Source organism: Oncorhynchus keta, chromosome 1 (genome assembly GCF_023373465.1).
Source record: "Oncorhynchus keta strain PuntledgeMale-10-30-2019 chromosome 1, Oket_V2, whole genome shotgun sequence".
In the NCBI taxonomy this organism is placed as follows: domain Eukaryota; kingdom Metazoa; phylum Chordata; class Actinopteri; order Salmoniformes; family Salmonidae; genus Oncorhynchus; species Oncorhynchus keta.
In genome coordinates, this window is record NC_068421.1 from 29,394,604 (window position 1) to 29,406,408 (window position 11,805).

The 11,805-nt window shown below is 41.7% G+C and overlaps 1 long non-coding RNA gene and 1 pseudogene across 2 annotated transcripts; both read right to left on the bottom strand.

Moving 5' to 3' along the window:
- Positions 1 to 1,123: 1,123 nt before the first annotated feature.
- Positions 1,124 to 6,845, bottom strand: LOC127930702 (uncharacterized). Of its 2 annotated transcripts, none has more exons than XR_008138936.1 (5): positions 6,412 to 6,845; positions 4,750 to 4,892; positions 4,545 to 4,596; positions 1,726 to 1,790; positions 1,124 to 1,441 (listed from the first exon to the last, which is right to left on the bottom strand). It is a non-coding gene; the product is annotated as an uncharacterized LOC127930702 (long non-coding RNA). The 2 variants fall into 2 exon arrangements; XR_008138946.1 differs by having other exon boundaries at positions 4,750 to 6,155.
- A 2,210-nt stretch (positions 6,846 to 9,055) lies between these two features.
- LOC118394727 (uncharacterized) lies at positions 9,056 to 9,887 on the bottom strand (annotated as a pseudogene).
- Positions 9,888 to 11,805: the final 1,918 nt, after the last annotated feature.

An 11,805-nucleotide genomic window follows, 5' to 3' on the forward strand; every position in this document is an offset into this window, starting at 1 on the left:
ATCTCCGGCGCGGCCCACGCTTGGATTGCGTCCTACCTGACAGGTCGCTCCTACCAGGTGGCGTGGCGAGAATCTGTCTCCTCACCACGCGCTCTCACCACTGGTGTCCCCCAGGGCTCTGTTCTAGGCCCTCTCTTATTCTCGCTATACACCAAGTCACTTGGCTCTGTCATAACCTCACATGGTCTCTCCTATCATTGCTATGCAGACGACACACAATTAATCTTCTCCTTTCCCCTTCTGATGACCAGGTGGCGAATCGCATCTCTGCATGTCTGGCAGACATATCAGTGTGGATGACGGATCACCACCTCAAGCTGAACCTCAGCAAGACGGAGCTCCTCTTCCTCCCGGGGAAGGACTGCCCGTTCCATGATCTCGCCATCACGGTTGACAACTCCATTGTGTCCTCCTCCCAGAGCGCTAAGAACCTTGGCGTGATCCTGGACAACACCCTGACGTTCTCAACTAACATCAAGGCGGTGTCCCGTTCCTGTAGGTTCATGCTCTACAACATCCGCAGAGTACGACCCTGCCTCACACAGGAAGCGGCGCAGGTCCTAATCCAGGCACTTGTCATCTCCCGTCTTGATTACTGCAACTCGCTGTTGGCTGGGCTCCCTGCCTGTGCCATTAAACCCCTACAACTCATCCAGAACGCCGCAGCCCGTCTGGTGTTCAACCTTCCCAAGTTCTCTCACGTCACCCCGCTCCTCCGCTCTCTCCACTGGCTTCCAGTTGAAGCTCGCATCCGCTACAAGACCATGGTGCTTGCCTACGGAGCTGTGAGGGGAACGGCACCTCAGTACCTCCAGGCTCTGATCAGGCCCTACACCCAAACAAGGGCACTGCGTTCATCCACCTCTGGCCTGCTCGCCTCCCTACCACTGAGGAAGTACAGTTCCCACTCAGCCCAGTCAAAACTGTTCGCTGCTCTGGCCCCCCAATGGTGGAACAAACTCCCTCACGACGCCAGGACAGCGGAGTCAATCACCACCTTCCGGAGACACCTGAAACCCCACCTCTTCAAGGAATACATAGGATAGGGTAAGTAAGGGTAAGTAATCCTTCTCACCCCCCTTCTCCTACCCCCCCCCCCAAAAAAAAAAAAGATTTAGATGCAAGTGGCTGTTCCACTGGATGTCATAAGGTGTATGCACCAATTTGTAAGTCGCTCTGGATAAGAGCGTCTGCTAAATGACTTAAATGTAAATGTAAATGTAAGGTGATTCTCTGGTCCAGCCTCCCAATGATAGGGTGGGCTGTGTCCTTTAGCCATGCACTGAAAAACAAAACACACACTCTCATAATACAGATCATGTTACTGTCTTGGTTTGAGCTCGACCTGATGTTATGTACACTCTGTCTTCTGACAGGTGGCGTCATTCCTACTTGATGTGCAGTCCTCAACCGATCAATGCAGATTGACTCGTCGCTCTACCTGATGTAAAACAATAATGTACACTTCACCTTCCACGGTTCCAGAGGTGTTCAGCTACGTTCCATTCAACAGTTAAAGTTTATCCCACAGTTAACTATCATACATTACATGTTATAACTAATAAGCCTGAAAATCATTAGCCCAAGCATGTTATAGTGTTATACGGTATATTCACTGGTTGCTGTGAGGGTGCATTGTTCTGCTGGTGCTTTTATTACTGCTTGCAGTGTTATAAAAAGGAACTGTAAACTATACATTTAATAGTGACATGTTTCTGATAGTACCTCTTGCTGATGCGATACTCTGCAGTAGCCTGTTCCTCTCCAGATGCCACCACAGATCTCCTTAACTTATGGCACAAAAAGAGAGAAGACTTTCAATACTCAATCATTGTATACAGCAGTAACTTTTTAGGATCAAATTGCAGGGCTCTGTCTGACAAGAGAAACATGAATGATGTGAGGATAGAGAAGAACACATCTGAAAGAGCACAGTAAATAACATACAAAAACGAACGTCAAAACTCAACAACCGCAGTAATTTTCCAACGAAGCTGTGTCTGACAGAAATATTTGACTGCCATTTCTATCTACACCCTCTCTACATACTTTGAACTAGACAGCTAATAGTAAACCCTTGGAGCCAAGCATGAACACCTGAATACCAATGCTCAGGCAATGATGTATGTGTCTATGTGCTCAGGGCAAGGAGTACTGCATGTGCTCCAGGCTACAAATGACTAATACTCCAGGCCGAGTCCCAAATGGCACCCTATTCCCTATATAGTGTCCTACTTTTGTAGTGCACTATATAGGGAATAGAGTGCCATTTGAGACACAGACCAGGCCTGGTTTTAATCAACCCACCAGAGCGCCATGAAATGTTGACATAATGAGTGGAGGGATTTTAATTCGAAGAAGGGGTGGAAAACCTGTTGAACAATGCCAAAACATCCCAAAATCTAGGAGATAATTTGGGTTACAGCATCTCGCCAGAAAAACAAAGTCAGCCAATGAACGCTGGTGGGAGGAGTTGTAGGAGGACGCTTTCATTGTAATGGCTGAAATTGAATAAATGGAGCGAAGTCAAACTTGGTTTCCATATGTTTGTGTTTGATACCGTTCCATTAATTCCATTCCAGTCATTAAAATGAGCCCATCAGTACAACGCAGACATTCTTCTTCCAAACCAGCTTGGACATATTTTACCGGGCTAAATCTATGATGTTTAAATGCCCATTGACTCTGTTCCATTTGACTGCGCAATCCACTGTCTCATCAACCCAGGCAGGGAAATTATAAACTTGATTTGCACTACAAAAATAATCTAGACATTATCTCACATTTCTTTTAGACCAATATTTAGTTTTCAACAGCGGAGATTTGTATAAACCTCACTGTCATTGTTTCAATATTCATATTCCATCTCCAACTGACCCCTACACATGTAATGAACGTGTAGGGGTCGGGAGTCGAGACGATAGAGAGAAGCAGGCAGCTTTCTCAGCCAGTCGAAATCATGAATCAGCTAGCATCGTTTTTATAGATGTATACAAAGAAGAAGCAATTGAAAAAGGTCAAACGAAACGAAGTGCAACTATTTTACAGTCTTTCCAGCTTCAGTTTGAAGTTATTGTGTTAGCTGTGTTGTTGGCTAGCTCCTCTGAACAACAGTGTCCTAACGAGAGAGCACATTTTTTATGTCAGACGAAATCATGTATCCAAATAAATGTCACTAAAAAACAGCTTAAACTAATGCACCTACTGTTGTCATTCTGTATGGCAATTGAACACTTAGAACGAACAACTGGGTCGCGTCCATAGATACAGAATCCTAGATTTGTGTCAGGACTATATCTATATCTAAATAGTACGAATAAATTCATCAAAATTATGTTTTTTAATGAAAATATGTCAATCATTATTTGAATATGCTGGTAACCCGTTGTATAAAAGTGATTATGCATTCAAAGCCGGTGTTTGTTGGATATATTGGCACGGTTTGCCGGCCCTCGGCTTGTTCTCGGGCTTAACACCCGTGCCAATATATCCAACAAACATCGGCTTCTCAGGCATTATCACTTATTTGTTAATATTTCTTAATATTGTAAATATTGCGTTCCAGGTCACAGAACAGAGACTGAGCCTTTCTAAAGCCCTTGATAGATGAAGTATTTGAGATCACAAACATGCAAGAATAGAAATGACAATACTATCATACCTATCAATCCTATCATACCTGCCATTGTAATCTAAGCTGTAACTATTACTTGGGTGAAAAACTAGCACCTCAGTGGCAGTCTAAGCAGCCAGACCGCAGGGGGAAAAAAGCAGATTGGAAATTTCCTAAAATAACCGTTATCCCAGCAGAGCACAAACAAATTTTCCACATATGGTGTCTCATATGGTGTCGTACATTTAAAAGGACAGCATGATTTCAGTTCTGTTTGGAGCATTTCTAAAAGCAAATGTATCACTCAATTGCTTCCGCATATAGCCGGCTGGGTGGAGGAGATTACAATATCATAGATGAGTATACCGGAGACTGTCCGTAGATAGGTGGTGTTAGGCCTCTTCAACCCAGTGTCAGCACTCAGTAATGGTGGGTTGTCAACAAGTAGTCGCTCATACTTCTCTACATTCTTCAAAACTCTCCTGTTCATGGGATCTTCAGGAAGGGAATCATGTTAATACCATCAATATGATACCATGAGTTTGGAGAAACAAATCACAGCGTCCAGTTGGTAAAATAGAAACAAGCGAGCAGTACAGATGTTTTCCTGGTCAATGTATGTTGTTTTATTAAAAGGAGGCCTGAATTGTAAGGTCCAGGTCCATGTCTGCATCATGCACAGTAAGTATACCGTACTTCAGGGTTCAGCTACCGTATGGGGAAATAGGCTGATATACAAAGCAGATGGTGACCATGATATATGTAGTCAGAATGTTATTTTCATTGGACAGGATAAAGAAAAAGGAAGTGGGCCGGAGTAAACCCCATGCTCGCAACGGAACATACTATGTGAGAACCAGAGGCAGCAGTTTAGACCGCTGGACCACCCCAGGCCACACTAAAGTAAGATGTTTTAACTAGACAGACTTACCATGGTTCAACAACTCCTGAGAGAGACTCAGTGCATAGGAGATGTTTCCTGTCTGAAGCAAAACAAAAAAGTTACATTTGGTCAACAAAATGCTGAAAGAATCACATCTCTCTACAAATACTATTTTCAACCAGTAGGTCTATTTTTTAAAGAATCAGATTCAAAATCAGAATGACTTGTATTTCTATGTGCAAAATAGACACACCTTGAAGTGAGAGAAGGCCAAGTGATCCAGAGCACCTTCCAGAGTTCCCTCATTCTCTGGACTCCCCCCGCCCCTCGGAACAGACGCACTGACTCCTCCAGCCACTGCACTGAGTGGTAGTAGTCCTCCAGCTCATAGGTAACCTACTATACAACGGGGCGGCAGCGTAGCCTAGTGGTTAGAGCGGTGGACTAGTAACCGAAAGGTTACAAGTTCGAAACCCCCGAGCTGACAAGGTACAAATCTGTCGTTCTGCCCCTGAACAGGCAGTTAACCCAGGCAGTCATTGAAAATAAGAATGTGTTCTTAACTGACTTGCCTGGTTAAATAAAGGTAAAAAAAAAAAAAAACAACAACAGGATGTTAGCATTAGAAAACAACAGAAACATTTTATAATGACAAATTGAGACACATTATTTTCCTGAAAATATATGTTGGAAGGAAAGAGTGAACACCTTTTTAGTATTGTAAATATCATTCTCTCACATCTAGAGCTGAAGAGAAGAGAGAGCGATGTAAAGTAAATGTAGTACTATGATTGTTGATGGTGACTGAGGCTTTGTACGGGCCCTGGAAATGTGAGAAATAAAGCTAACCCTTAGATAACCCTGCTGGTTTTAACAACTAGGTTTTAGCCACCACAAAAGTGCAGTTGAAGAACTATTACTGCATGCAACATGCCAAACGGAGCATCTGTTTACACATGGTCACAGTCAGATAATCCTGGTGTTAGCACAAGTGAAGGCAAAGGCCCTTACTCCACATTCTTAGACTTCCCTAAACAGATATGATGTATTTTCCATACTGTCTCTCCCACACAGTGCACCGTGTGCACTGCCACTGTACATAAACAGTAGGATCCATTGAGGAGTGACTCATCATGAGGAAGACATTGTCCGTCTTCCAAATGTATTCCTATTCCCTTTATTGTGCACTACTTTTGACCAGGACCCAAAAGACACTGTACATTACACACTCAACACAACACATACATTGCACATTATAGACGACAGAACACAAAAAGCGGGGATGGACCTTTGTCAAACTTATGTCCCAGGTTATGTCGACCAGATTTTTTTTTTTTTTAAGTCATAAAGGGAAACAACCTTGGGTGTTCTCTTGTGCTTCATCACTGTAGATCAGATTAATCCACTCTGACTGCAAGCGCTTGATAAGAGTAAACGCCACCAAGGGGTTTGCCATAGCAGCTGATTGTCCATTGTACACCCCACTGTGCAATTCTGACACCTTTGCATAAAACCTGCAGAAAGAGTCTATAAGTGCTAAAGGTTTAGCGAGAATATCACCCTAAGGTGATACCATGGTAGATGGACAGAGGGGAGACAACCATGCAATCATGTATGCATGAGGTTTTCCATTCCAGTGATTCATCAATGGCATATGTTCTGCAAGGAATACAAAAGCCTAAGTATGATGATAATAGTAGCCTATCATGAAATTATATGGAACAAAATACAATAAAGGACACACAGCCCAAACATATAGCTTACTAATTCTTAGACACAATTATTTAGCTTTATTTGTTCTCTTTCTTTCTAAAACAACACCCTCTAAACCTTAATAATTAAGCCTACAACATAAACGACTGATAAACTATCAAGCACACATGCATCATGACAACGTTCCCTGTCTGTTACTCACCTTCCGACTCAAGTCTCTCCGATTCGTGTTCAATATACGTTTCTAAATGATCAATAAGTTGTCTTTCAACAATGATGGCTTGTTTGACGTTCAATAATGACGTATACATCTCACCAAAAGATAATGGATTCAAAATCATATTGATTATAAGACAGACTGAGTAAATGAATTTGAAATAATATTGCATTTTGCGCGCGTATTGATGCCCTCGATGACGTTTAAAAAGTTGCCTATGCTTGCGATAGATTTTTTGTCAACTCTAATCTCTATCAATGGGTCTTGCTTTAAATCTATTAAATGTAGCGCAGTTTCTTGTTTGAAACCACTGAAACCTGCCCTACGGGAAAGCTTAGCTCGGTCCTGCCGTTCTGTGTGAATCTCCGCAATGTTCTTTCTCAACAATGCGTGCTGCTCACACCTGAGAGATCAGCTTTCACCACTTCACATTATCTGTCATCAAGAAGAATGGTTCAACAATAACACTCTCATATATGAATTTGCATGATTAATGAACAATCGTATTACATTAGGTATTTTAGGATTTGGATTTGCTCAAAATGTATTGAAATAGTTTCCCTTTGGAATTGTCATGCGTAAATGTGCCCAGTCCCTGCATTCTACTCAACATATATTAGTTTAATTAAATGATTTTATAACAACTCTGACTATCAAATAATCTAACCCTTACTGCTTTAGATATCAGTGTTTTTATTTCGCAAAAGAAACTGAACGTCTTCCTATGGGCATATTCATCCAGTGCCCAGTGGTGTAAAGTACTTATATAAAAGTACTATAAAGTACTATTTAAGTATTTTTTTTTGTGTATCTGAACCAAACTATTTAGATTTTTGCCAACTTTTACTTGACTACATTCCTAAAGAAAATATTTTTTTACTCCATACATTTTCCCTGACCCCCATAAGTACTCGTTACATTTTGACAGGAAAATGGTCCAATTCATGCACTTATCAAGAGAACATCCTTGGTCACCCCTACTGCCACTGATCTGTCTGACTCACGAAAAACAAATGCGTTTTATGTAAATCATGTCTGAGTGTTGTAGTGTGCCCCTGGCCATCTCTCAATAAAACATTTGTTTTATTTGTGCCTTCTGGTTTGCTTAATTTAAGGAATTTGAAATGATTTATACTTTTACTTTTGATACTTAAGTACATTTGAGCAATTCCATTGACTTTTGATGGTTACGTATATTTAAAACCATGTACTTTTAGACTTTTACTCAAGGAGTAGTTCACTGGGTAACTTCACTTTTTAATTTTTGAAAAATGATTTATTACAAAAAACACAAGGAAGGGGTAACATTAAAGTATTAGAACATGAAGGACAAATAATACAGCATCAAGACACTATCAAACATGTATCAGTCTTTACGCAACAGAGCCATCCTTATGTGTGAGGGTGCGTGTGCATGATAGTGATATAAAATATGTCAGTTTCCTTTTTCATGATCACAATCTTGTGACACCCGAATCCTCCAAGATCCCCCCGCAGTTCCCCAAAAGCTGTCCCTCAACCATTCGAGACCCCTCCTACAGTCCCCCCGGAAGAAAACAAATACCATTCCCCACCCCCAAGACCCCCCACCAACAACCAAGAGAATGAACTAAAGAGAAAAAAGGTAAAGACAGAAGAAAACAGCAAATAATGAATAATACATTTAAAACAAAGGACATCAAGGACAACTGAAATCATAACAGCAAATGCCAACTGTATATGTTTGTGTGCATGTCTGGCACTATTACACGTATGTGTGTGTTCTTGTATGTGTTTATTTGAATGAGATTGTGTGCATATGCATGTGTACAAACACCTGCACAGCATCAGCCTCAGGAAAACCGGCATTAGTTGTAAAAACACTGCCACTTAGTGTCATTCAAATATACTTTTATTATGTTTAATTTAGACTTTTTTCACCTTTATCTTTTGACCATCATTCTCTCTCTCACACAGCAACTCCACTCCCACTTGTCTCCAATTCCAATTCCACATCCCAACCCTCAGCTTCCCTCAGCCCATCCCGTCTATCTCTGCTGGCCACCCACTTCGTGTTTCTACGCAACACATATCTTTCAACTATGCTATGATGTTTAACGTACAATTTCAATCTATCTAATCAAATAGAATCTACATTAACTTTACTTTTACTTTAGTCATTTTCTATTAAGGTATCTTTACTTTTACTCACGCGTGACAATTTAATACCTTCTTCACCACTGCCAGTGCGGTAACCCAAGCTGCACCTCTTGATAAATGTGGAATTACAGTGACACCTAGTGTACGAGTTTACGGTTTCTGGAAGTCTTTTCAAATTGTGAAGACATCTTCTCTATTCCAAAGCAAGCCTCTCTGTTTCAAGAAAAATGTACAGTTTTGTTAGATAGCAACCAACAAATATAAGTGTTAAAAGACACCTGCTTTATAATGACATTATGGCTGTCATCCAGACAGGGTTTTACTCTTTTTAACATAAAACAGGCTACTAGTCTGTACAGATTCAAATAAAAACATTGATTTAAGCAGTGGTTCCATTTCGGGACCAGTTATTATGACCCTGGGTTTGGTGGCCGGGCCTCTGGGACTGATCCTGTGTTTGTGTGAGCAGCACAGGACAGACTCCCATCTCTCAGGCTGTAGATAATTGGGCTGAGGAAGCGGGGCAGCAAAATGATGTGCTCGGCCAGCCAGCGTGCATACTGATGAGGCTCTCTAAGACCGAGTGGGTGAAGGCGATCATGCACAGCAGCAACTGAAAACCTTGGAGCAGCACTGTATGCATGGCCTTGGTTACCGACGCCCGGTCCTGACACATCTTCCTGGTCTCCAGCAGGATCCTCATGTAGGTGAACATGATGATGTCCGCCAACACAGCGAAGAACAGCCCGTTGAGCAACACCTTGAACAGCGTCTGGATTGGGGATGAGTTGAGGACCAGGGTTTTGCAGAGCACCAGGGTGGAGAGGACGATCACGCCAGGCTGAGGCTTTCCCAGAGAGAAGTCCACAATGGGCAGGATGCAGCTGACCAGCCACAGGCTCAGAATGATGATCCAGATACAGTCAGCGTGCCAGGCAGCTGGACGCTGCAGAGGATAGAAGATGGCCACGTAGCGCTCCAGGGACATAGCTGCCAGGATCAGAGGGGTGTTGTGGAAGGTGGGGGTGGAGAAGAAGAGTAGAGGGGCACAGTAGACGATAGCAGACTGCACGTTGCCACGATGAAGAGGAAGAGGAGGACAGAAGAGAGGAGCTGCAGAGTGTCATTGATCAGCATGTAGGCAAACAGGATGTATCGGGAGTTGTCCAGGAATTGTCTGTGGGAGGCGAAGGTGTGCAGCATGACCACAATGCAGTAGAGAAAGATGCAGAAGAATGGGAACACCACACACACCTTGATTATCACAGACAACTCTTATGTGAGTTGATGGCATTGCCTGGTAGGTCTGTCAGATTCTGCATTTTTCAGTGTGGCCTGCTTGAGGAAAGGTCTATGTCTGCAAATCTGAAATGTTGAGGAAAACAACGCCTTGATATGCACACAGACAATTTCATGACAATATACAGTGCATTCGGAAAGTATTTTTCGTGGTCTGAGAGTAAGCGGGCTGTCATGTACCTTTTACTGAGGAGTGGCTTCTGTCTGGCCACTCTACCATAAAGGCCTGATTGGTGGAGTGCTGCAGAGATGGTTCACCTTCTGGAAGGTTCTCCCATCTCCACAGAGGAACTCTGGAGCTCTATCAGAGTGACCATCAGGTTTACCGCAGGTGAACTCCAATGAACTTTAAGAAACATGTCAAGGACAATCAATGGGTACAGGATGCGTCAGAGCTCAATTTCAAGTCTCATAGCAAAGGGTCTGAATACTTACGTAAATATATATATATATATTTTTTAATCAATTTGATAACATTTCTAAAAACCTGTTTTTGCTTTGTCCTTATGGGATATTGTGTGGAGATTGATGAGAAAATATTTTTTTTACATCAATTTTAGAATAAGGCTGTAACATAACAAAATGTGGAAAACATCAAGGGGTCTGAATACTTTCCAAATGCACTGTACATGATCCCTAAGATGAATAAGATATAATGAACTAACCTTAACTTGTCCTCTGATGGAGAACGTAAAGGTTTGGGAGGGATGGGTTGTGGACGTTTAATACATATTTCACCATAAACCACTATGACACAAAACATCTCCGGGAAGAGGCATTTCCTTATTCTACAGTTTTTGAAAGTCTTGATTTCTCAAGAGATAAATTAATTTCAAGCCATTCTCAAAATGCATCATGCTCATAAGTATTGCTCAAGTTCCTTGATAGCAACAGAAGAGTAGGATATGATGGAGAGAGACAACAGGCAAGACATGGAGACAGCAACAGAAGAATAGGATATGATGGGGAGTGACACCAGAAGAACAAAACAGGCCTTAACAGAAGAGGATAGACAAATGAGACACTAACAAACAAGAACCTGAGACAGCAACAGACAAGACACCGAGAAAGTGACAGAAGAGATGGAGAGGGTTTGATGAGCACAGAGTAGACTGTCACTTCAAGCGGTTCTATAGATTCTAATTCGTTTTATTTATTTGCCCAAATTATAACAGCTGAAATACAGTGAAAACGTAAAACATGGTTTACAAAACATTTGCAGTTGAGGTGAAAAAGCCTGTGAAAATACTATTAAAACAATTGTTTGCTTTATAGACTTTTTCCAAACAGGACAGGAAGAGAGATGAGGAAACACGAGACAAGTTAACTGAAAACTATATAATCTCTCAATGTTCTAATCTCTCAATGTTCATATCAAAGCGCATCAAATTTATGCACTTAGCTGTTAAAATTCCTTATTTTTTATGCCAGGGGAGGATAACCCCAGATCCCTTACTGGCTTTGGGCAAAGCCCAAATGTCTTAAAATCTTAGAAATGCCACTGATCTCACCCTGCATCCCACTGCTGGATTGCCTCTGAAGTTAAGCACGGTCAGTTTTGGTCGGTCCCTCTATGGGAGACCAGATGTAGCTGGAAGTAGTGAAAAATACATATGTGAAGGGAAAATAAATCCTGAGGGAAAAACGTGAAGAATTCAAATGGGGAAACTTCACATACGTGTCCGAAAACCATGTCTGACTCGTGAAAATTATAACAGCCCAAAAAAGTTAGTGACTTTTTTGTAAGGGAACACACCTGAAAAATGTTGGGGCTGCCTTATATATATATATAAATGTTTGAATATCAAAAGAAACCCAACTCAGACGTGTAGAGAAAGAGGACATTATATGAGTAGTAATAATGTAGGACTATAGACATGAAAACATTCCAATAACAATTGATTATACTCTAACCGGGAAACAGGTTAATTAAGACATGTT